The sequence below is a fragment of the Ranitomeya variabilis genome, chromosome 2, assembly GCF_051348905.1.
Source record: "Ranitomeya variabilis isolate aRanVar5 chromosome 2, aRanVar5.hap1, whole genome shotgun sequence".
NCBI lineage: Eukaryota > Metazoa > Chordata > Amphibia > Anura > Dendrobatidae > Ranitomeya > Ranitomeya variabilis.
This window is the reverse complement of record NC_135233.1, coordinates 955332583-955344445: the sequence shown is the minus strand read 5'-3', so window position 1 is coordinate 955344445 and position 11863 is coordinate 955332583. Positions and strand designations below refer to the sequence as shown.

At 41.8% G+C, this 11863-nt stretch overlaps 1 long non-coding RNA gene across 1 annotated transcript in view; it reads left to right on the top strand.

Annotated features, from left to right (window-relative positions):
• The first annotated feature begins 361 nt into the window (after positions 1-361).
• LOC143810063 (uncharacterized) overlaps positions 362-11863 on the top strand; it is a 131913-nt gene continuing 120411 nt past the window's right edge. Inside the window, exon 1 of the long non-coding RNA XR_013222636.1 lies at positions 362-464. This is a non-coding gene — a long non-coding RNA (uncharacterized LOC143810063). The remainder of the gene's footprint in view (positions 465-11863) is intronic.

Sequence of the window (11863 nt, the reverse complement as noted above, 5' to 3'; positions counted from 1 at the left end):
GCGTAATGTGTAGAAGCCACAAGTCTACAGTCAAATAGAGCTACTGCAGACTTGTTTCCTAAGGTCAGACAACCCCTTTAACATATGGAAAGTAATTCATCTCATGTGTAAACATGTGTGATCTGTACATCTTAAAATGAAAAATTAGCTCACAAAATTCCCAATATTTTCCTTAATATATCGTTGTAGTGGCTTTGGCTGATAACATGAACCTACAAAACCTTTAACGCCCCCACTCACACTGTAGATAGTTATGGTTACATAATGGTTTGGCCAATCTTTCATCCTGCACTTATCTAACATGACCATCCCATAGACAGAAGCGTTCACTGAGACAAGCACTTCTGTATTCTTTGCGAGAACTACACCCAGACTTCTATGGTGGCAGCTTGTCACTTACAGAACAAAAAGATCGGCAATCTGAAATCAAACATGCTGGATCCTTCCCCGACATTGTTTTCCAGGTGAGAACAGGGATTCTCCAAACACTGTTTGCCAAACCTGCCAATCAGCGTTTGAATTGATATGCAAAAGAGACTGTAAATCTGAAGCCTCTGTCACTCCAGCTCGTTTTCTCGCCCAGCGCCACTTTCTTCCGTTTGACTGGTAGCCTCTATGCTACATTACTTCAGGCAAAGGAACCGTCAGTAAAGCAGGAAGTAGAGCCGAAGTGATAGAGGATTCAGATCTACCATAGTCCTTCAGCCTCATTTGCATATCAATTTAAACGTGGATTTATTAGTAACGGAGGAACAAACTGGATATGTAACGGTATTGCTGGATTTGTCTTTGGAAGAGCAACTTGTGCATATAAATAGTTTGGGAAGTGAAATTCTGCTGACAGATTCAGCTACCTTTATACAGCGCAGCTACATGGGACTTCAACCTTTTCTTATCTGGTATTGTTTGTTCATTGCACTTATTTGGATTCAAAGAAGATTTACTATAAACGTTCTGTACCTTTTAGGCTCTGTTTACACTGGCTTTCAATTCTTATAGAGTTATTAGTGAATATAATTTGTTATTCCCTGTATTAATAGACCTGAGCAGTCAATAAGCAGGTGTATAAAGTTTTTTTTTTAATGAAAGCAGGTCAGCATACAGATTATAGACTACTGCCTTTCAGGTAACAACGTGAATCTGCTGGGTGAGAATCTAACATCATGGCAAATACAACCTTATTAATACATTGACAGAACTTCACTGCTGTTCTAAAACATAAATAAACAAAATAGAAAAAAATCATATTATCATATTCAGCTGAAGGTATTGTACCATATAAAGTTAAAAGTTACCCAACACATGGGGCACATGCTTTATCAGCCCCAACCATGTTATACCTCTGGCCACAATATACTACTCAACAGGTTGTGAGATCAGACATACCTTTAAAGGGATTGTCCAAGATAATTTAAAACCAGCCTAGAGGAAGCAATTCTTCTAAAATTAGTGAATATGATAAACCCACCAATTTAATCCATGTTGTGTCCCCGATTCTGCCTGACCTTGGACACTGTCTAAATATGTCTCTATTCTTGACTCAGGTCCAGCAGCCAGGTCAGTAATCTGTGACTGGTGGACGGTAGGACTGCAAAGTACCACTTAACACCCGAGGTTCCGGTTTCTTCTTTTTATTAGCTGGCTCCATGTCCTCTGTGCATCACGCCACAATGATGATGTCATGCCACCAAAAGAACATGGTTTGTCGGAAAGTAAGAAGCTATTCACAAGGCTCCCACCTAGGAATCAGAGATTACTGACCTTGGCTGCTGGACCTGAGTCCTGTAATCTATTATCCCATCTCTACTCCTCCTTACCAATACCTGCATAATTCTGATTACTGTACATCAACTGCTCCACAATGTGTTACTTACCTATGAAACCCCCAAAGTAAAGTGAATCCCCTCTTATGAGGAAGATCTGGATGAATGAATTTGATGGTTTGGATTATGCTTTGCATCCTTGTCTTGCCTGTCCGTATTGCACACAACATTGTGTACTTTTCTTTTTCTGTGGAGCAAAGGGCCATTATGGGCCCCTATGGGCTCTTGGACAATCTTTGCACAACTTATACTTACGCCCCATCACTTACTCAATCATGGACCTTATGTGCCACTGTCATACACAATCTTCAGTTCAGACACTAATTGGTTTGGTGCTTGTTGGCGTTGTCATATAAGATCCCAATCATTGAAAATATATAAATGTACCATACACTGTATTAATTAAGCAAAAACACCATCTGAATTTGTCGTGAATAATTTAGAAGATGTTTATAATCAAAAATAACTCCTGTATTATCATAGTGCTTGGAAACATGAGTAACTGAACAAAAGGCAAGAGAAAATGAGATGTCTTAAATCTGTGATCCATTTCTATTATCTCTGTGACCTCTGACCTATGTGAGTCCTAAGAGATCTGACACTGCTATTGTGAGACTGCAGTCAATATATAAGGCACTCCGATATCTGTTCTAACAAAGAGCACAGTACGACTGACCAAATTAGGTATTGCCTAAGAAATAGCCACTGCTAGAAATTGTAAATTATTAAACAGACCTTGAAGTTTATTAGGTATATTATCACAGCAGTACTTCCAAAGGTTAATAAACTATTGCATTATTGGCTAATAGAGAAGTTCATGCTTCAGCAGGGCTCACGGATCGGCCATACGGTATGTATGCAGCCAGTGTCAGACTGAGGTGCCAAGGGCCCACCAGTAACCAACTCCGGGGCCCCACTTTTCAGCTACATGTAAATGTGATATTGATAGATTGATAAATGAATAAGATGCCGCCTCTGTCTGTATATAGGGATTCCAGTATATTGTACCAAGTACTTCTCATATAAGGCTAGGTTCACATTTGCGGTTGAGTCCGCAGCGTACCGTCTGCAACTGCAAATGCATGCAAAAACGTATGACGGAAAAAACGCAACGTTTACATGTGTTTGCATGCGTTTTTGCATGCGTTTGCATTTTTTATGCGCATGCCTTTGATAGGAAAACATTTTTCAAGGAGAATTTCCTTGACACATGTCCTTTTTCTTTTTTTTTTCTTTCTCTGTTTTGCAAAACCCCTGTCATAAATATTATTCTTCTGAATTTTTTTTTCTTTCTTTTCCACACTATCTGGGATTGTCACAGACACCTGCCGGGCTTTGTGGAATGTTCTCTGGGAGGAATTTAACCCCCTACCTACCATGGAAATCTGGCAGGAAAATGCCGATAAATACTGGCAAATTTGTAATTTTTCCAACTGTTTGGGAGCAGTGGATGGAAAACATATTAGAATTACCAAACCGGCTGGAAATGGATCCGAGTACTTTTATTATAAAAAATATTTTTCCATAGTGCTCATGGCAATTGCAGCTGTGGACTGTAGTTTTGTCGCCGTGGACATTGGATTATTTGGCCATGGTAATGACTCCCAGACATTTAAAAACTCGGACATGGGCCAACGGTTGTAAGGCAATCATTTCAATTTCCCCCTGCCACAACCTTTTCCCAACACTCAAGGCCCGCCAATGCCATTTGTTGTGGTTGGGGATGAGGCCTTTCAGATGTGTGGAAACCTCCTTAAACCATACTCCAGTACTTGACACACACAAAAAGGTTTTTAATTACCGACTGACCAGGGCACTAAGAACATTTGAGTGTGCCTTTGGTATCCTTGTCTCGAAATGGCGCATTTTAGGGACAGCCATTAATCTCAAAATTGAGACAGTCGATGAGGTTGTCAAGGCGTGTGTGTATCTGCACAACTACATAATGGCTAAAGAACGACCCAACGTTGAACTTGATGAACCTGTAAGTAACCCATTGCCAGATTACCATCATCACTATCTCAGGAAAACAGTTGAAGTTGCCCAAATGAGGGATACTTTTGCATCCTACTTTGTTTCTGAGAATGGACGTGTGTCCTGGCAAGATGAAATGGTTTAGTGTTCTTGTAATGTTATGTAATGTTATGTACCTGTAATTATTAAAATGTACCTTTAATGTTTGCTGACAATAAAACATCTCTAGTTAAACACCTGTTCCTAGTGCTCTCTATATTACAATAATTTTTTTTTTAAAGTTTAATAAGGTGATCACCGGTTCACAACTACAGTTTTTATAAGATCCACTCGCTGTATCATGCAGATTGCATGAGACAGGGATTGGATTATAATCACACTGGGTTATGTAACGCATGCTTTACACTTCACCTCTTCTCTCTGAGGTCAGTACTGTGGTAGGTGACCTTGGATTAGCTCCATCGTTCCTTCAGTCTGCATTTCTATAGTTTTATATATTAATGCAGACTGAAGAGATGATGGAGCTAATCCACCTCATATCTTTACTCACCTGCCCGTGTGTCAGAACTAGTGCACTCAGGAGGCAGAAAACACAGCATCCTGAGTGCACTAGTGCTGACACCTGGACAGGTGAGCATTGCTGACCTTTTGTGCTGTATTAATATATAATTTTGGAGGACTTTCAGTCCTCTTTGTGTTTTTGCCACCTCATAGCTATATGACACAAGAAGCAAAGCTGCAGTGTAAAGCAAATAAAGAAGAGGGGCAGCAGATTGTGTGTCATGGAGCTATGAGGTGGCAAAAACACAGTGTGTGTAGACAGCGACATGTGTATTGACGGCGCACGGTGTGTGTTGCCGGCGACGAAAGAGACAAAGAACAAGCAGTGATTGGGGAAAAACAACACAAATTTGATTAAACAACCAAACAAAAAAAATAACTTTTACGAAACAATGAGGGGGAAATAGTATGGACCTGGGGAGTGTGGAGCTGGGAGGATTGGCTACATGTGGACGAAGAAGGGGTTCCAGGGGAAGGGCCAGCTAAACTTGTGGGGTCTGGGAGGTCAAGGATGGAAGTAGACACATTAGGAGTCGAAGCATGGGACGGGAGAGACACATTGGAAGGGAGAGAAAAACTGGACAACACAGACACATTGGGAGGTGAGGGTGGAGGTAGTATGACAGTTCTGGTGGAACGACTCTTTTTAGCTTTCTGGCCCATCTAAGGTGGCTGCCTTCTTTTTTTGTGTCTCCTTGGGAGGGTGGGAGTGGTGTGGTCAGCAGGGTGTCCAGAATGTGGACCTGGCCTGGTGGTGGCGGTGGACAGCCGTGCAGGATCTGGACGCGGCCTAGTGGTGGTGGCTGTGCTCCAGAGGACGATCCAGGTTCGAGGGTGCTGCTCCAGGTTCTGTGAAAAGAAAAGTAAAACATTACTCCAAAAAAATAACAATTGTAAAAGCGCCACCTCCTGTGGAAAAGAAAAATTCAGATTAGGGAATACAACACAATGGAATACAACACAAAAATACTTATGTTCTCTGAGCAAGGACAGGCCTCAGGAAATCCAGCACCCAGTGGTATTTGTATTTCCCGATCCTTGCTGCAGCACCACTGCAAACTTGATCTCCTGTCTCAGGTCCTTGTTGAAGCGACTCTTCATCGAACGCCAACGGGTTTTGACTTTGGTCACTGTCAATAGGGAAATAAAAACACTTTTTAAACAATGCACTTTAGGCCAGGATCACACAACCGTGTGTGATGCGAGAACTTCGCAGGAGTTTATTGCATCACACACGGTTGTGTGATCCTGGCCTTCAGGTTCACTGTTGCATCAGACCACATCGCAATACTTACGAAAAGCCTTTCTGACTCGTGGCGTGGCGTTGTCCCAGTCATGCATCATCGCTTGGGCCACCTCATTCCACAGCCGCCGAATCACCACAGCGTCCGAGTGCTGCTGCTCCCGGGTGTCCCACAACGCAACTTGCTCCTGCACCAATGTGATGAGGAGGTCGTTGTCAAGGAATTCCACCTCCCATTGTGGAACCTAGAAATGAAAGAAAGACATTAATGTTGGAAAGATAAAACACTTAAAACAAAAAAAAGGCAAAAAGAAAAAAAAACAGTGAAGAGTACCAAAAGCAGTCAAGAATAAATAAAAACAGTCAAGAATACTTGCCACCGGAACTTGGCCCTGAGCCTGCTGCTCCTGCTCATCTGCACTCGAATGGTTCTGTAAAAAGAAAAATAAATATTATGCCACATGTGTAATAGTGACAGTAAATACTTACCAATCAGTACCAAATGTACCCACTTCAGTCTCCTGTCCACTGTATGAGGGCTGCTCTTCACTGGAGGACATGATGAGGAATGCTGCAAGAGAGACAAATGATTACAGACTGCAGGGAGAAAAACAGACAGGCAGACATATCGCTTGTACAGTATACTCAATTATAGTCAGAGTCTTCCAATGCTTCCAAAAAAGTCTTCCAATGCTTGTAGAGTCTTGAAAGTACTGGACTTCCACTGCCCACACCTTCTTTTATAAGCTTTGTTTGGGGGTTGGCTTAACCCCTTAGTGACAGAGCTAATTTGGTACTTAATGACCGAGCCAATTTTTACAATTCTGACCACTGTCACTTTATGAGTGACTCTGGAACGCTTTAACGGATCCCGCTGATTCTGAGATTGTTTTTCGTGACATATTGTACTTCATGTTAGTGGTAACATTTCTTCGATATTACTTGCGATTTTTTATGAAAAAAATGGAAATATGGCGAAAATTTTTAAAATTTTGCAATTTTCAAAATTTGTATTTTTATGCCCTTAAATCAGAGAGATATGTCACAAAAAATAGTTAATAAATACATTTCCCACATGTCTACTTTTCATCAGCACAATTTTGGAAACAAATTGTTTTTTTTATTAGGGAGTTATAGGGGTTAAAAGGTGACCAGCAATTTCTCATTTTTACAACACCATTTTTTTAAGGGACCACATCACATTTGAAGTCATTTTGAGGGGTCTACATGATAGAAAATAACCAAGTGTGACACCATTCTAAAAACTGCAGCCCTCAAGGTGCTCAAAACCACATTCAAGAAGTTTGTTAACCCTTTACGTGCTTCACAGGAACTGAAACAATGTGGGAGAAAAAAATGAACATTTAACTTTTTTTTGCAAACATTTTACTTCAGAACCATTTTTTTTATTTTCACAAGTGTAAAAACAGAAATGTAACCATAAATTTTGTTGTGCAATTTCTCCTGAATACGCCGATACCCCATATGTGGGGGTAAACCACTGTTTGGGCGCACCGCAGAGTTTTACTTTTTCAATGTAGAATTGGCTGGAATTGATGTCCCCTGATGTGCCTAAAAAGTGGAAAACCCCCACAAGTGACACCATTTTGGAAACTAGACCCCTTAAGGAACTTAGCTAGATGTGTGGTGAGCACTTTAAACCCCCAGGTGCTTCACAGAAGTTTATAACGTAGAGCCGTGAAAATAAAAAATCGCATTTTTTCTATAAAAATGATTTTTTGCCCCCAAATTTTTATTTTCACAAGGGTAGCAGGAGAAATTAGACCACAAAAGTTGTTGTGCAATTTCTCGTGAGTACGTCGATACCCCATATGTGGGGGTAAACCACTGTTTGGCGCACTGCAGACCTTGGAAGAGAAGGAGTGCCGTTTTACTTTTTCAATGTAGAATTGGCTGGAATTGAGATCGGACGCCATGTTGTGTTTGGAGAGCCCCTGATGTGCCTAAACAATGGAAACCCCCCACAAGTGACCCCATTTTGGAAACTAGACCCTTTATGGAACTTATCTAGATGTGTGGTGAGCACTTTAAACCCCCAAGTGCTTCACAGAATTTTATAAAGTAGAGCCGTGAAAATAAAAAATCCTTTTTTTTTCCCTCAAAAATGATTTTTTAGCCTGCAATTTTTTATTTTCTCAATTTTTTTATTTACCCCCGGTAACCGAGACCCCAGAGAAAATCCGACTCTGGGGGCGCTATTCACTTTTTCCACAGCGCCGTTAATTAACGGCGCTGTGGTTTAAGTACCCTTAACTGCCGCCGTTAAAAGGCGTATCGGCGGTCGTTAAAACCAGTTCCTAGACATGTTTACTCATGAAAACGCATGCTTACGCAAACGCAATCATATGCATATCCTTGCGTACCAATGGGTTCCCATAGACTGTAATGCGTTTATTTGACGCATTCCTTCCGCAAGCGTCTGCATGCGTATGGCGGCGGAAATTTGCCGCCACAAAAAATGCAACATGGTGCATTAGCCGTGCTCAGCTGCACATTGTGAAAAGACGCATGCGTAAGCAAACGCGGGCGAACGCATGCACCTGCGTCTACAATGTTAAAGATATGAAATCAAGATGCATGCGGATGTACTGTATGCGTCAGAAACGCTGCGGACACAACCGCAAATGTGAAACTAGCCTAAGAGCGTGATGAACACTCTTGCACAAGGGCCCACTGGAGGATTCTCCTGTTCTCCTGTGGGCCAGTTCATGCCTATATGCAGCGTGCAGAGAAAACCTATTAAGGAGCTATATAGCCATTGAGTGCTGCAACATTAGCTATATCAGTCTCTTTATGTGCAGGCATAAGCTAAGTATGTAATTCTATGGTTTTACAAATCGGGACATAATAAAAAAAAAAACCCTGGTCCTTATAAGGTCTTAGCTTTAGGTAAATAGATGAACAACGCATGACAAATTAACCCCTTAATGACCGCCGATACGCCTTTTAATGGCGGCAGTTAAGGGTACTTAAACCACAGGTTTAAGTGTATAGCGACCCCCCCACAGCGTCGGAATTTCTCCGGGGGTAACTGAGACCCCAGAAAACATGATTTGGGTCTATTTTTACCGACCCTGGTGTTGCGATCCCATTATTAATGGCAGAACAGCGACTGGAAAAAAAAAAAAGTCTATATATATTATATATATTTATATGAAATAGGGTCCCCCAAGTCCCCCATAGTACCTTATGTACCGGATCAGTAGTCCCCCGATATCCCGCCCCTCCTTCTCCGGCACAAAGACAATGGTGGGCGCACCGGTTTTCCATTTAATTTCTCTCTCCTCTGATGTGATCACACATCAGAAGAGAGAGAAATAGGGTCCCCCAAGCCCCCCACGGTACCTTATGTACTGGATCAGTTGTCCCCTGGTCCCCCCTCCTTCCTCCGGCAGAATGAAAATGGCTGGCGCATGCGCAATGAGCCCACCAAGATCTGCCTGCTTGCACCCGGCTACCGATGAGAATTTTCTCATTGGCTGCTGGGTTTGATTACTGGGATAGACCCTATCACAATGATCAAAACTTCCCAATATTTAGTAAATATGGCAGCACTTGGGCTGTGCCTCTCTCTTCTCTCCTTGTAATTGTTCTGGGAGAGAAGAGAAATACACTACGTTCAAGCGCTTCCCTGTCAGAATTATGAAAAATAATTTCTGAGTCCACAAACCCCATAAAGCGTCCAATTACCCACCCCTGTTCTCCGTAATCCCCACATCCCCGTTGTCAGGGGATTCTAAAAAAAATATATATATTTTTTAACAATTTTTTGCAGTTAGGGTTAGGGTTAGACGTATTAGGGTTAGTGTTATTAGGTTAGGGATACACGTATTAGGGTTAGGGTTACACGTATTAGGGTTAGGGTTACACAGTAAAAAATACTAGTGTTAGAATAGGGTTATTTTTTCGTTAGGCAGGCAATTAAATAAATGGCCTGCAGAACATTCAGCACGGAGCAATCGTACAGCCTGCTTTGCTCCAGCAGTGAAACAGAAACTGCCTCTGAAGTAGAGTAGTTTTCAGGCAGTGATGACGACTCTTCCTCCACAGGATCCCACAGTCCGATGGTAGCATAGTCAGTCATCTCTGCTGAAGCTTCAGAGGCAGGACCAAGTATCGCAGTCCCCCCACCACTGTGGTATAATGACACTTTATTTTCCCCTCAAATTCAACCTTTTTCTGCAGCCCCTGGAATAACAGTAGATGTCACCAATTTTACCCCAATAAGTCGCCCTCATTACTAACCCCATAGTCACATTGTAAGGAAACACAGACACCCAGAATAAAGTCCTTTATTTGAAAGAAACGCAGACTTTTTTATTAATCTTAATTAAATCATACTTACAACTACACCTAATTCCTGCAAAGCCCTCGATCTCCTGTAATAAATGTAAAATAACAAACCAGCAATATACCCATAAGGGCTCCTTTCCACTTGCGAGATAAACGTCCGTGTCTCGCATGTGAAAACCAAGCTCTGGCGCCGGCACTTGGGAGCAGAGCGTGCAGCTCCATGTGTTCCTATGCGGCCGCACGCTCCGCTCTGGAGTGCCGGCGCCACAGCTTGGTTTTCACATGCGAGACACGGACGTATTTCTCGCAAGTGGAAAGGAGCCCTAACTGTCCATCCTTGTGTCCCACGCAGTAATCCATACCTGGGGAATATACACAGTTTTCAACCTGGACGGTGCGACCATCCCAGCTGAAAACAACTAGTGAATGAGATGCTGCGACTGAAGCTTCAGTGACTAGCGGTGAACTATGGACCATGGGAAAATGCACAGTCACGGTTGCGTATTGAGCACCTTGAACCCACAGGTGCATCACAGAAGTTTATAAAGTAGAGCCGTGAAAATAAAAATCACATTTTTCCCAGATAAATCTTATTTAGCGCCAAATTTTGAATTTTCATAAGGGCAACAGGAGAAACTGGACCAATACACCATATGTGATTGAGAACTACTTTTGAGGCACAGTGCAAAATTCAGAAGGGAAGAAACGCCATATTATAGTGCAGATTTTGTTGCATTTGTTTGAGGGTGCCATGTTATATTTGCAGAGCCCTTGATGTGCCAACACAGCAGAACCCCCCATAAGTGACCCCATTTTATAACCGAAACCTCACAATGAATTCATCTAGGGGTGCAGTGATTATATTGACACCACAAGTGTGTCACAGACTTTTATTCCATTGGGCAGTGAAGATAAAATAATTTACATTTTTACCACCAAGATTGTGTGTTAGCCCTAAGTTTTACATTTTCATACTGGGAAATGGGTAAAAATGGCAGCAAAATTTGTCACACAATTTCTACTGAACGTGGTAATACCCCATATGTGGCTGTACATTACTACTTAGCCATACAGAGAGACTTGGGAGGGATGGAGAGCTATTTGCCTCCAGGGATGCAAATTTTCCTAGAATAGTTTGTGGATTTCATATATAGAGCCACTAAGTAAATGAAAAGCAGAATCCCCCATTTTGGAAATTATGACAATTTTGACTCCATGGGCGTTTTCCAGAAACAAGCAGCAGTGGATGTTGCTGAGTGCAAACTACCATTGTAGTGACCAGTACATTATGCCCAGCCTGCGCTTCTGGAGACACAAACCTATACATTAGGCGGGCTCTCATCACTACAGAAATGCCAAATATGTGGGTGCTAAATGTGGTTTAGGCACACTGGGGCTCAGGAGGGAGGAGGGCATTTGGATTTGGGAGCAGAGAATTTGCTGAATTTCTTTTGGGGGGCGAGGAGCCATTTTGCTTTTCCAGTGCTATTGTGCTACCAGTAACATGGAAGCCCCTATATTTCCATTAACAGATGATGGACCTGAGTGAGAGCTTGTTTTTTTTGTGGACTGAGTTGAAGCTTTTATTGAGAACATTTTACATAACATTTACGATCACATATAGGCTGGCGTCACACTTAGCGTAGAGAAATGCGGTCCGTTTTTTACAGGCGTAATACGCAGAAAATTTCCTGAACAGTGATCCATATTCAACATGAGGATGCAATTTTTTCTCATAAAATTATCCGTGTGTCATCCGTACGGCATCCGTATGGCATCCCTACAGCGAGATTTTCTCGCCAGCTTGCAAGATGGACATAGAATGGATCCATGGGCTCAAATATTCGTGAAAACATATATACAGTTTATATATATATATATATATATATATATATATATATGTCAGTGAGACACATATATATATATATATATATATATATATATATAT